This window comes from Montipora capricornis, chromosome 11 (genome assembly GCF_036669925.1).
Source record: "Montipora capricornis isolate CH-2021 chromosome 11, ASM3666992v2, whole genome shotgun sequence".
Taxonomy (NCBI): domain Eukaryota; kingdom Metazoa; phylum Cnidaria; class Anthozoa; order Scleractinia; family Acroporidae; genus Montipora; species Montipora capricornis.
The window spans coordinates 18,701,483-18,713,982 of NC_090893.1; the positions used below are offsets into that span (position 1 = coordinate 18,701,483).

Below are 12,500 nucleotides of genomic sequence, written 5' to 3' on the forward strand. Positions count from 1 at the left end.
ATGCTGCCTTTTCTTTTTTACATGCTATCGACATACAATTTATTCTTGCAGATAACTTGGTTATCACAGAGGATCAGGCTTTGCTTTTGCTCTCTTCAAAATTAACGTTTCGAGGAGTTGTGCTTTTGAAAATGGCCGTAGATCATATTCCCATTACCGTTAGTGTCATCCCCAGAGGAACTACAATACCTCTTCGCTTTTCCTTTGCAAAACAAATCCTTGAAAAAAACGGTGTCAAGTTGTCAGAGGCTGAAGTTCTGATTCATGCCCGTATAATTAATGGAACGATGCTGCTCAGTATTTTGCGCATCATTCAAATTTGAGCTCGACGATTCTTTATGGGAACTCACAGGTGAAGGCAGCTATCACTACAACAGATTCATTGTGCCACCGGTGGAATCATGCCTGCATTGCGATAACGCCTTGGCAATGAATAATATGCCTTCTAAAGCAATAGTTTACGGGACAACAGGTCCTCTGCTGGCAACGAAAGTGACGCTTTGTTGTAATCGGTGCAAAACAAGCTATGGAATAGCATTTTTTGCCGACGAAAAGGGTAAACATCTGTACCCCAAGAAGCACGAATCTCCCTTGGTGGAAGCCAGCAATGTAACATACGTAGAGAAGAATGTGTACAAGTGGATTCCAAGTCTTGGGTGAGTTAATGTCATATTGACAATCAAACAGATGTTTTGTATGTCTAGTGTCGCTCGATACCGCTTTGAGAATGACTTGTATACCGAACATTTCCTAAAGAAACGACTTCCCAAAAGTGACCTCGAAAAATTGGGACTGAAATGAAATCTCGAAAGTAGCTAATTTTCGAAAGTAACGAGGATCGTTCCTTTCTGAAATTTACGGCACTTGTTTACAAATGGGACTGTCACCATTATTAATACTTCCAGTTCTAGAATTCAGTGCGGCTATATATCACATTTGATTCTGTTCCAACAAACAGTCGCAGCCTTGCTGCTATGCGTGGAAACATCAAAGAAAGAAAATTTTACTTTGCCTAAGTAGGACTGACGCCTGTCGAAGAGTCGCACTTGATCCTCGTAAAGTCCAACGCAATGTTCGAACTGTATCCAAACAAGAAGGCACACGCGCGCGTCACCACCAAGCCGCCATCTTGGAAACACCTGCGGAAAGCGTGGCTGCTTAGTTTTCATGGTCGCAAAGCAAATTGCGTGGTCGCTGATTTCTTTTGGCTAGGTTGCGGAATTGACTTCCGGTACCTCTTTACAATTTAGTTGCTGAAAAGGTAGATGTAATTCTTTTGAAGAAAACATAGTATGGTGCCATCCGGTTTCTCCTGCTCTCCAGCGCTCGGAGTTATCAAAGGTGAAGTGGTTTACCGAAGGGGTAAGTATTTCTATAAACTACATGTATGTCTTTCTTCCGAGTTGTCATCTTTCGTGAGTATTTACGCTCCGTATTAAGAAAGTCTACCCCCATCTCTCAGAATTCTTTTCGATGTCTCACTTCGTAGACCAGGGGGGCTTATATATTTATTCGTTTACCTTGTGCACAGGTCAACACCCCCTTCCTCTAGGGAAAGACCCTGTAGTTATGCGGTGTCTGACATTTGCAGACTGCAGACTAACCCTAAATCATAATTATTGTTAAAGTTAACCGTTATAAAATCGGGTTCTTTGACTTAAATAATGTTTATCAGCGCTATTTGAAATGGGTGCTTAGACTTAAATTATGTCTATCAGTGCTATTTGGAGGCAGTCTGCAGTCTGCAAATGTCAGACACCGGTTGTTATGCGCCGATCAAATCGAAACTTCAACGTCCTCCCCCCCCCCCCCACTTCCCGGACAAACCCCGGGCATTTGACTATCTTCCGTGCCCGGAGAGTGGGGAATTTGACCTTTGCCTGCGTGGGGTGGGGAAAATTAAACCGGAAGTGTCAGGGTTCAAATGATTTCTTTTTCGAGCGCAGAAGTTGCTAACAGCTATAAAACACTTGTTTGGACGCAATGGAAGAGTTTAAAGGAAGACATGTAGCATTTGGGAGCAATTGGCTTACCAAAAAGGTCTTTAAAAGGTCTTTATTAAAGACGGCAGGAGCCGACGACGATTGTTCTTTAGTAGGGTATAATTAACAGACAAATCTGACGATAGGGTAGGGCATTTGACCACGATTTTGGCCTGAGGTGGTGGGAATTTGAACGATCCAATCTTGAGAAGTTCAAATGCGCGGGCTTTGGCCAGGAAGGGGGGGGGGGGAGGGGGCATGTTGAAGTTTCAAGTGAAAGTCTAGTGGCCTATTACTGAGTTATGGCAGCGAGAAACGCAACTGCATCATTAGAGTCCACATCTTTGTTAAAGGCTTCTTATTGCAGTGATGTTCTTACCCACAATTATTATTCTACTGCATGTATGTGATTCATGAATTATTCTAACAAATGATAAATTTATCAGAAGTCCTCCTTTTGCCATAGGAATATTCATGGAGAACTGGTGCCACTTTGGTTTGGATGGTGGTGATCCTTTCATTTGCTGTGTTTGTAAATTCAGTGGCACTAGCCTCCATCGATGTTGTTGATCCTGTCAGCTGGTTGAATGGTATGGACACTGAAGTATTAAATAAAGATTAATAATTTTTACTACCATTTATCACATTTAGCTGTGCCTTGCCCAATGTTTCCTTACCCAATGCTTCAAGAGGCATGATACACCAGAGCATTTTATTAATATTCACTACTTGTACAAATCCTCCTGTCCCAGGAGCAATTGCAAACAATGGTTATGGAAAAGTTTTTGGGCGTAACAAAGGTGTATTATGGGATTGTGCAAGTAAAGAATCTCTAGTATTTTAGAACTACTGTAACATGTACATATATGTGACCATAGAAATTATTATTATTATTATTACCATCCAAAGTGTCCACCCTTATAAAAGTCAAAGGGTCAACAAAACAGTTCTGCATGCAGTCTCTTGTTACCTGTAAGTCTGAGTTCTAATGCCAGATGATTTTTACTCATCAATGGGAGTCGCCTCGGGGATCAATGGGTTAACAACACTTCTTGTTCTACTCATAATTATAAACTATATTCCCTTTAAGCGTCTCCCTCCTTTGAGTGATACTTCTCGATTTTACTCTGTCTAATGCCAGATGATTTTTATACTTGTCAATTGGAGTTGCTTCAGGGATGAATGGGTTAACAACACTTTTTGTTCTATTCATAAACTATGTTCCCTTTAACTGTCGCCCTCCTTAGAGTGATACTTCTAGATTAAATAATTTTTCTCTAACACCAGATGATAAATTACTCGTCAATGGGGTCGCTTCAGGTATGAATGGGTTAACAACACTTCTTGTTCTACTCATAAACTATGTTCCCTTTAACCGTCTCCCTCCTTTGAGTGATACTTCTAGATTTTCCTTTGTCTAATGCCAGATTATTTTTACTCGTCAATGCGAGTCGCTTCGGGGATGAATGGGTTAACAACACTTCTTGTTCCACTCATAAACTATGTTCCCTTTAACTGTCTCCGGCCGGCCTCCTTTGAGTGATACAGTACTTCTAGATTTTACTCTAATGCCAGATGATTTTTACTCCCCAGTGAGGGAAGCTGCAGGAGGGAAAGGAGTAAACAATACTAATTAAAAGCAACCCAAACTCTTCACCAATGTTAACCATAAGTCAAAACATCATGCTCAGGCTTGATCCCCGGGGGTGTACTTCCTATTAATGGGCTAATGGGGATGTGCCGCTGGATGGGGTCACATTTTCACGACTGGAATTGACTATAATAATGGGGTTGCATTTTCAACAGAGTTCCCGACAGAGTTGCTAGAATGGGGTCGCAAATTCTGGCAAGTGGGATTTAAAAATGGATTAAGATTCGCAGTAAAAAAAAAAGTTGTTTCAGAAAGAACTGTAGTGCTGTCAATTTAATATTTATTAGTCGCATTACATTCGGTCTAATCCCCTGGACAATTTTACACATCAGCGGAGTCTCCTTCGGAGATGAATGGGTTAACAGCATGTAATTGCACTCAAAAAGTATGTCCACTTTAATGGGAGACTGTCACTTAATGGGAGGGCCTTACGATGTCCTAATGTTTTTGAGATATAATTTCTTTCAAAATCCATGGTACTGTACAAATTTTGTGTTAGAATGTTCTCACACTATTGTGATAAAAATTTGTGAAAAACATCTATAGATAGTTAACTTGCCAAGTTTTTAGGCATTTTCTGTTTTGGTTGCGTGATGTACCAAATATGGTTGTGAGTCAAACCATACAAATGTTAAATTAAAATAGAACACACATGGCAAAAAAGGATAACTGTGGAGTTAATGGAATTTTTGAAGTGACTATTTGAAGGGGTCCATAGCAACGGTTTGGTAGTTAAGAGCCAACCCCCTTAAGTACACTGTAACCCTTTGACTCCTGACAGTGTAGATTTTACTCCATCTAACACCTGACAGTTTTACTTGTCAATGGTGTCTGCATCAGGGATGAAGGCACAGATGCCGATCAATTCAAGGGTTGTTAGGGCCGATTTACACGGTACGATTTTTGTCGCATGCGACAAGCTTACGACAGGCTACGACATGACTTACGATTGTCGCAGCGTTTTAAAACATGTTTTAAAATGGTACGACATTTTTTCTGACGTACACAACAATCGTAAATCATGTCGTGGGCTTGTCGTAAGCCGTTGTAGCATGCGACAAAAATCTTACCGTGTATATCGGCCCTAAATCTGTCCTTACACGGTACGATTTTTGTCGCATGCGACAAGCTTAGGGCCGATTTACACGGTACGACTTTGTCGCATGCGACAACGGCTTACGACAGGCTCATGACATGTTTTACGATTGTTGTGTACGTCAGAAAAATTGTCGTAGCATTTTAAAACATGTTTTAAAACGCTGCGACAATCGTAAGTCATGTTGTAGGCCTGTCGTGAGCTTGTTGCATGCGACAAAATCGTATCGTGTAAATCGGCCCTTAGGTTAATTAAAAATGTTACAATGTATGTGTTTTACACATTGAAAAAGTCCAAAGACGCCCTCAGTTGATGAGTAAAATCTGTGAAGTCTCACTCCCAGGGGTAAATGGGTTGAATAATACATTCAATAAGCCATTAATAAATACAAGGCAAAATCATTTACCTCACAGTGAAACTTAGGTAACAATATTATTTCATTGTGCCATTGATACACAATGCAATTAAAATGGTGACACCAATATTATTACAATATATACTATTATTATCAACATAATGGATTAGATATTGTGCTTCTTTTATAATAAGATATATTAGTGGCATATTGGTTGCTGAAATTCAAACTAAAAATACAGTTTTTTGTACTGTATTGCATTGTAATAATTTTGTTCTTGAATTGGCAGTGTGCATCTTGAAAGATGTTGGAAAGTAGCTCAAAGAAGCTACTGTAACAGTATATATGACCAGGTGTATAATGCTATGTACGTAAAACAGAAATGTGGAAAGGATTACATGATACTTCTAAAGACAATATATTTTTTTCTCAATGCATGAGCAGGTGGAATTCTGTGAATCCTGTAATCTGATTGGCTCTGGGAGCGGGCAGAATTTTTCCATCTCGCCCAACCCGGGCGGAATCCTAGCCCTGGTTGTGTGACTTGAAATGACCTTAAATCTCAATTTTCTGACTCCAAAGCCATTTACATACAGAAGTAAATGTTTCAAAACAGATTTTTATTAGACAAGACGTGAGGAAATAAAATTCAAATAAAAATATTTCTCTTTGAAACGTCCAGTTTGTAAGTTGCTCACTGCATTCGCTATCAAGCACGGTGTGAGGCAACAATTAAAAAAGTGATTTCAGAGAGGAAGAGAGAGGGGAAAAAAATAAGTTATTTACAAGCTAAGGGTCGGTCTGTATTGCAAAAAATTGTGACCTTGGTCTTGAAAAAGCTGCCTGCAGCGTCAGGCAGCATTTTCAAGACAGGTCTCAATCACAGTGTTTTTGCTATACGGACCTCCCAGCTGGCAAATGACATATACTGGTATTTATTTTTGCTGAGGTCACTTTTCCTGTTTACTACTGGTAAATAGTGTTAAGTTTGTTGGTTGGGTTAACTGAAGATTTTTGCTATTCTGGTCATCCTCCCAATCAAATTCAAATCCCTGATACTTAAACGTTTATTTAAAATTTAGACATCCCATGTACCCCAAAGGAATGAGACAGGGGCTGGTATGGATCACGGAAGTGTTAGGGGAGGGGGCAGAGGTTAGCAGAAACAACACCATAGGAAAAAAGTGGGGGAGGGGGGACTACAGCTCCTCAGTCTCCATAGCGACCAAATGAGGGACTTTAATCACTCTCTGAAAAACTATGTCCCCATTAACCCTTTGACATCCAAAGCGACCTAAACTGACCTAAATTCTGTCTAACGCCAGACGATTTTACTCATCAATGGGGAACCCCTGGGAGTCAATGGGTTAACTTGATCTATTTGCTTTTGTTCCAGTGTAGCATCACTCTTTTAGTGGAACCAGTAAGCACCATTCCAGGATATTTTGTGACACATACACAACAAGGTACATTTTTCTTCTTTAATGGTCTTAACACTGTCATTTTGATAGTTTGTGGTGAGGCTGTCCTAAAAATGTGATTTAAATTAACGTAAACATGCAGGTCATCAACCTTGTTTTTTTATAATGCAGCCCTTGACCTTATTAGAAAAGTGGATCATAGCAATTTTAAACTTCAACTGGTAAGCTGAGATGTCAATCACAATGAAGCTCGCTAAAGTGAACAATTTAAACAATGCATCCTATCCATACTGTAGTGCTGTAATTGCCCTCTCATTATGCAGGCCATCTTGTACATGCAAATTGTCATGAAATATTTGGGAGTCTACAATTCCAGACAAAGAGAGTTGAGACTATCAGGTTTTTGAACTTTTGGACCAATGATAACTTGAAGAGAAGGCTTCCTCACTCCACCAAACACTTAATGTTCCACTAATGGAACGTTTTAGCGTTAGTTCTGCAATTCAAAAGGAAGTCTGTTTTTTTTTTTTTTTATAGTATAATCAGTTTAGGTGGACAGTTCCAAACAGAGGAGAAAGTACAACCTGAAATTTTTTCAGACAAGGACTATAGACCGTGGATCCCATTCTCAGAAGCTTTGCTCATAAAATTTTGTGAGACATATAAGAGCCCTAACACTAAGACTAAGGGTGCTGATTCGATTGACCACATTCCAGAATAGGAATACATGGAATAGAAGTTAGAAATCCTTCGTTTTTATGGAGATTCACATTAAAATTGTCGTCGCAAACACTTGCTAAAATGCTATTTTTAAACATATCTTTATCATCCTTGTTGCTTCAAAACGCCAGACATACCGTTTTCAATCATCACTTCACATATTCTTATTCCGGAATAGGGTCAATCGAACACGCCCTAAGAGTACATACTGCCTGGTTTTGCAGTATGGCCTTGTAAAGTGAACATGGTAATTGCATCACTCGGTGGTGCTCTGCTCTGTTGTGTATCATCCCCACAGCCGCAGGGTAGCATAAAATGTCTCTGACTGTTAACTGTACCTTTTTGTGAAGGACCTGTACCACCAGCAACGAACATGCGGCAATTTAAGACAAACACTGATCAAGGTGATGCCTTATCTTGGTAAGGAAAGTTTGTGCGTGATTTTTGTAGTGTAAATAATTATAATTGTGAACAAACATCAGAGGAAATGCAGGTGTACTTTAGTCTTTGTAATCAAACTTTCAGATAAATATTTATCACCACAGTTTGATCCAGTATATACAGGTCTCAAAGTGGTACTATGATCAAAAAATTAAATCTTTTTTTCCCTTTGGATTTCAAAACTATGTTAACTAAACAGACTTAACTATTATAGGGTGATGTTAATGCTAGTTTTCTACCAAAATGAACCATGTGAGCATTAGCCCTACTGATAGAAATGGTCCCACACAAGGACAGGGTGAAACTCTGACCAGGGTGCTATTACATTACCGCTGCTCTACCGACTGAGGCACTAGGCCAGATGGGAGCAGGCCGCAGGAATTTAAGATGTCAATGTCACAGCAATGAAGATGTACAAGTACAAGGAAGGGTTACGTTTTTTCAAACGTTGGCCATGTAGCACTTATATTTCAACAGACTTAACTATTATGGGATGATATCCCTCCCTGGTCAGAAAAACTCTGACCAGGGTGGGAGTTGAACCCACGACCTTCGGGTTAGATCACTGCTAAGCACTACTGACTGAGCCACAAGGCCAGACGGGAGCAGGCCACGGGAATTTAAGATGTCACTGTCATGGCAATGAATATGTGAACACTGAGTGACCATAGTTTTAAGCCTTAAATACAAAAAGACACTGGAATTATATTTTAACTGGAATTTTCATGTTTCATGATCTGCCATTACTAAAGTTAAGATCTTAAGAGAGCTGGATCAAGGAGAAAATGACATCAAAGACTCGCTAGTTTAAGAATGCAATGCATTTGTATGCAACTGAATTAGGAGTTTTGGGCTTTCATATTTTTAAACTCTTGTTTTGCATACAGTAATAAACTGCGTTAAGGCTATTGATTGAATGACGTCACTTTTCCGTAGATCCAACCCTCTGAGGTCTAGTCATTCAGTTTTCAACATGAGTAATTGCAGACCATGAAATTCAAAACATACACTCAAAGTAAATGATGCAAGCTCAAAATTTTGCCAGGCAAGCAGGTGTAAGCAAACACAATTTTAAAATCTGAAGGAAGTGCTTTTTTGATCATAGTACCACTTTAAATTGCAAGTCAAAATACATGATTGTTGTATGAGATGTTTGATGTTGGAATGGATCTCCCCAAAAAAGTTCATAAATGAAATGAAAGTTAAATAATATGTTATTATTTTATTGCAAACCTTTACATAAAATGAAATTTCAGTCTAAGCATTGATTTTTCATAATACAAAGGAAACATTGCAATCCCAAGAACTTGTGAACTTGTATCAAAAGAGCTGTGCATGCACTTGAAACAGAAATTCTTGATGAATGGCAACACTAAACCAGACATATTTCCAACCCTTCAAATAACTATAATAATGTTGATGTGGTTTTTCCTCTCTCAGGGCACATCCAAATTAGCCAAGTCCCAAACCGTAATGAACCAGATTCCGATGGTGAAATCAACTACCCATACATATTCCACCAGATTGCAAAATTAGGATACACTGGGTGGATAGGCTGTGAGTACTTCCCTAGAGGTATTTATTCCTCTTGTTAAGGATCGGTATCATTCATTGTTGTTTTGCTCAATATCACCTGAACTGTGTTGTACAGGGAGATGGTGGCTATGGCATTGTGCCAGAGTAGCTGATGTTTACTCTTTTGTTTTCAGTTTGGGTGACACCATACATCGCTTGAACATTGCTCTATTTTTTCGTTTTTTTTTTTCATTAAAGTAATTGACGGCTGATGACGTGAAAGGCAATAATTATAATGATTGTGAATATACCAGTTCAAGAAAGATTTACCACTGTTTGTTCCCAGGGTCTCTCTTCTCGGCCTCTTTTGTTGTTTGAGAGAGAGACAAAGGAGGCAGAGAGGAGAGACCCTGGGAACGAGGTTGTTACCACATAACTTTAGGGACCTTACGATCTACGACGACGACAGTCAACGAAAACGTCACCTCAAAATATAACTTTGCTCTATCATAAATCTTTCGCAATTTGGTACGAGCGGTTTCAGAGTGAAAACAGAGAATGAAAGATTCTCTGTTGCATGCTTTTATTATTATTATTATTATTATTTTATTGTTATTGTTATTGTTATTGTTATTGTTATTGTTATTGTTATTGTTATTGTTATTGTTATTGTTATTATTATTATTATTATTATTATTATTTACTGCATTACATTACTAACACTACATGCTACTTACTCTATTAACAATACTAATACTACCTACGACTCGGTAATTATACTATTCACAATTTTAACATTACTTACAACAGAGTGCTGGCCTTATCGCAATCTAATCACTACTTAAAACGTGGTATTAACACTGTTTACAATGCAATATTTGCGTGGTTTACAATACTAATACTAATAGAAATTACGGGACGCATAAAATACAATAAAGTTACTTATCCAGGCAAGACATGCAATGTAATTACTAACTACAGGAACTGACTTACTGACTAACTAAAGGTACATATGTATCCAGAAATTTACTCAGGTGAGAAATTTGGCCCACTTTTTGACAAAAGCAGAGGAATTATTCGTCATGATAGCGATATATTTTTCTATGTCGATTTTATCATGTACAAGGATGATGAAATCCGCAAACTGAGGTCTTTTATCATTAAGGCATTAGTATAAAGAAAGTATTTTCCAATTATGATTAAGTGATTGAGGGTTAAACAAGATGACCAGTCGTCAAGCACTCCATATATTATCTCATCTTTTTGACTTTAGAAAGACAAGATTTCTTTTCTGGAGAAATCAAATTAAACCATCAGGTAGTAAACTCAGAAAAGAACGATTTCGCAACATAGCACGAAAAGAGTAGATGAGAAATCGTTTGTTCAACATTAATACAATATCGGCAGTAAGGGTGAGGTTTTTTCTTCATTTTGTGTAAAATGTTATTTGTATATAGTATATTATGTATTATTTTGTACTGAAAAATGGATAGTTTCACTTCTTTCGTTGCACGAAATGGCAAAGAGTAAACTCTTTGTCGCTTTTGTGCATCAAAAGCGCACACTATTAATCTTTTTCCTGCAGTAGGTGGACACTGCAGTCGGCTAATCAGAGTATTGTACACTGTCTTGCACGTGAGCTTATCGAGTGCTTGTCAGGGCATGTTGATGCGCGTTTCTTTTTAGGCTTTCATTCCTTTGCTCGTCTCTTTTATGCTTTTTTTCCACTGATCAGGTATAGCCGACAGCAAGCTACGGTAGCGCAGAAAATTACATTTAATTTTAAATTGTGGCACAAACGCCTTAAGCGACAAAAAATTATTTCCTAAATCATTAACAAGGCAGGCAAGTTTATATATGCCGACTTGATTCCAGATTCGATAATAAACGGATGATTGGTTTATTCGTATAAAACGATTATTCCAAATTATTTGATTTAAAAAGTCTTCTTTATCTTTAGGCGTTGTATAGTCTAATTCTTGCCAGTGTATTAATACAGCTCGATAGAATTTTGGTAAGTGTTCGTTGATACATAAATATTTGAGGTCGTAGTTGCATTGAAAGAGAAGTTGTCCTCCTACGTTCGAAAGCAGGAATAGTGGAATAAGTTTCCATGGTCCACTGTCGTCAGAGCACAACCGCTTTACCCATGTAATTTCGGAGCTTTATTAAATAATGAAAAATCAATCATACCAAGTCCTCCTTCATTCTTAGATTTCGTGATAGTTGTTTTTTTAAGTTTCGGGTTTTACCTTTCCAAATATAATTGTATATATTATTTTGTTGACTTCAGCAGTAAAACCAGGTGGAGTGTTCAATACGCTGCAAATAAACGTTAATTTTGATAACGCGAGGGTTTTAACGATATTGATTCTACCATAAATTGATGTGTCTCTAAAGCACCGGAGGTTTAATGATTTTTGGAGAGGGCTTAACTTATCAAAGAAGTTCTTTTTTGTTGCAAGTTCTTCATTGTATGAGAAGTACACTCCTAGGGCGTAAATAGGTTCGTCGCTACATTTTAAGCTTAGCACTGAGTCTTTTCTGTGGGGCAAAGAACCAAACCATAACAATTCTGATTTGGATTGGTTTATTTTAAGCCCAGAGCAGTTTTCAAATTGGCTTAACAGATGAAAGAGATTATGAACTGATTGTATGTCTCTTACAAAAATTGTCGTATCATCCGCGTATTGGGAAATTTTGACTGTACATGTATGCACTTCATTAATCGGAATTCCTTTGATCTCATTAGAGCGTTTTCTAGCATTGCTTGAAATTTCTGTGCCAATTACGAACATTGCATGCTTACGTTGTCGTCAAAGCCTCAAATTTGGTTATTTCACGTTGTTGTTATGCATAGAACCGCAAACATATTTGCTAAAATATGTGCTGCACGTGCATCCCGATTATTTGTGCTCTTTTGACCAATGATATCGTTGGTTTGTGACATTGTAGTCATAGCCGTCATTGTTTCTTAAACTCCCGATTGTGAATATGATGAACTTGGTTGCATGTTTTCATTTACCTGATTTATGAGTATTTTCGTAAGCGATGAGTCCTCGTATGTACAAATGATTTTAGTAATAATATTGTGAGAATGAGCCATTTGGAGGTCGTAAAAGAACCTATTTCAGAGTGCTTATGTATTGAGGGATCTTAGAACTTCCTGTTATATCTTCAGTCTTGTAATACTTTTCTTTTCTTGTATTACCATTGACAGGACGTACAGAAGATGGGCTAGGATGGTTTGCACCCTATAGAGTTGACTAGGAAATGAAGGTTTCAAATGCAACATACTCACTTCCTTGGCTGAAGATAT

General features: G+C 38.2%; 1 pseudogene; it reads left to right on the top strand.

Annotated features, from left to right (window-relative positions):
• The window catches only part of LOC138024404 (putative hydroxypyruvate isomerase), a 162,083-nt pseudogene that overhangs the window by 146,559 nt on the left and 3,024 nt on the right, over window positions 1-12,500 (top strand).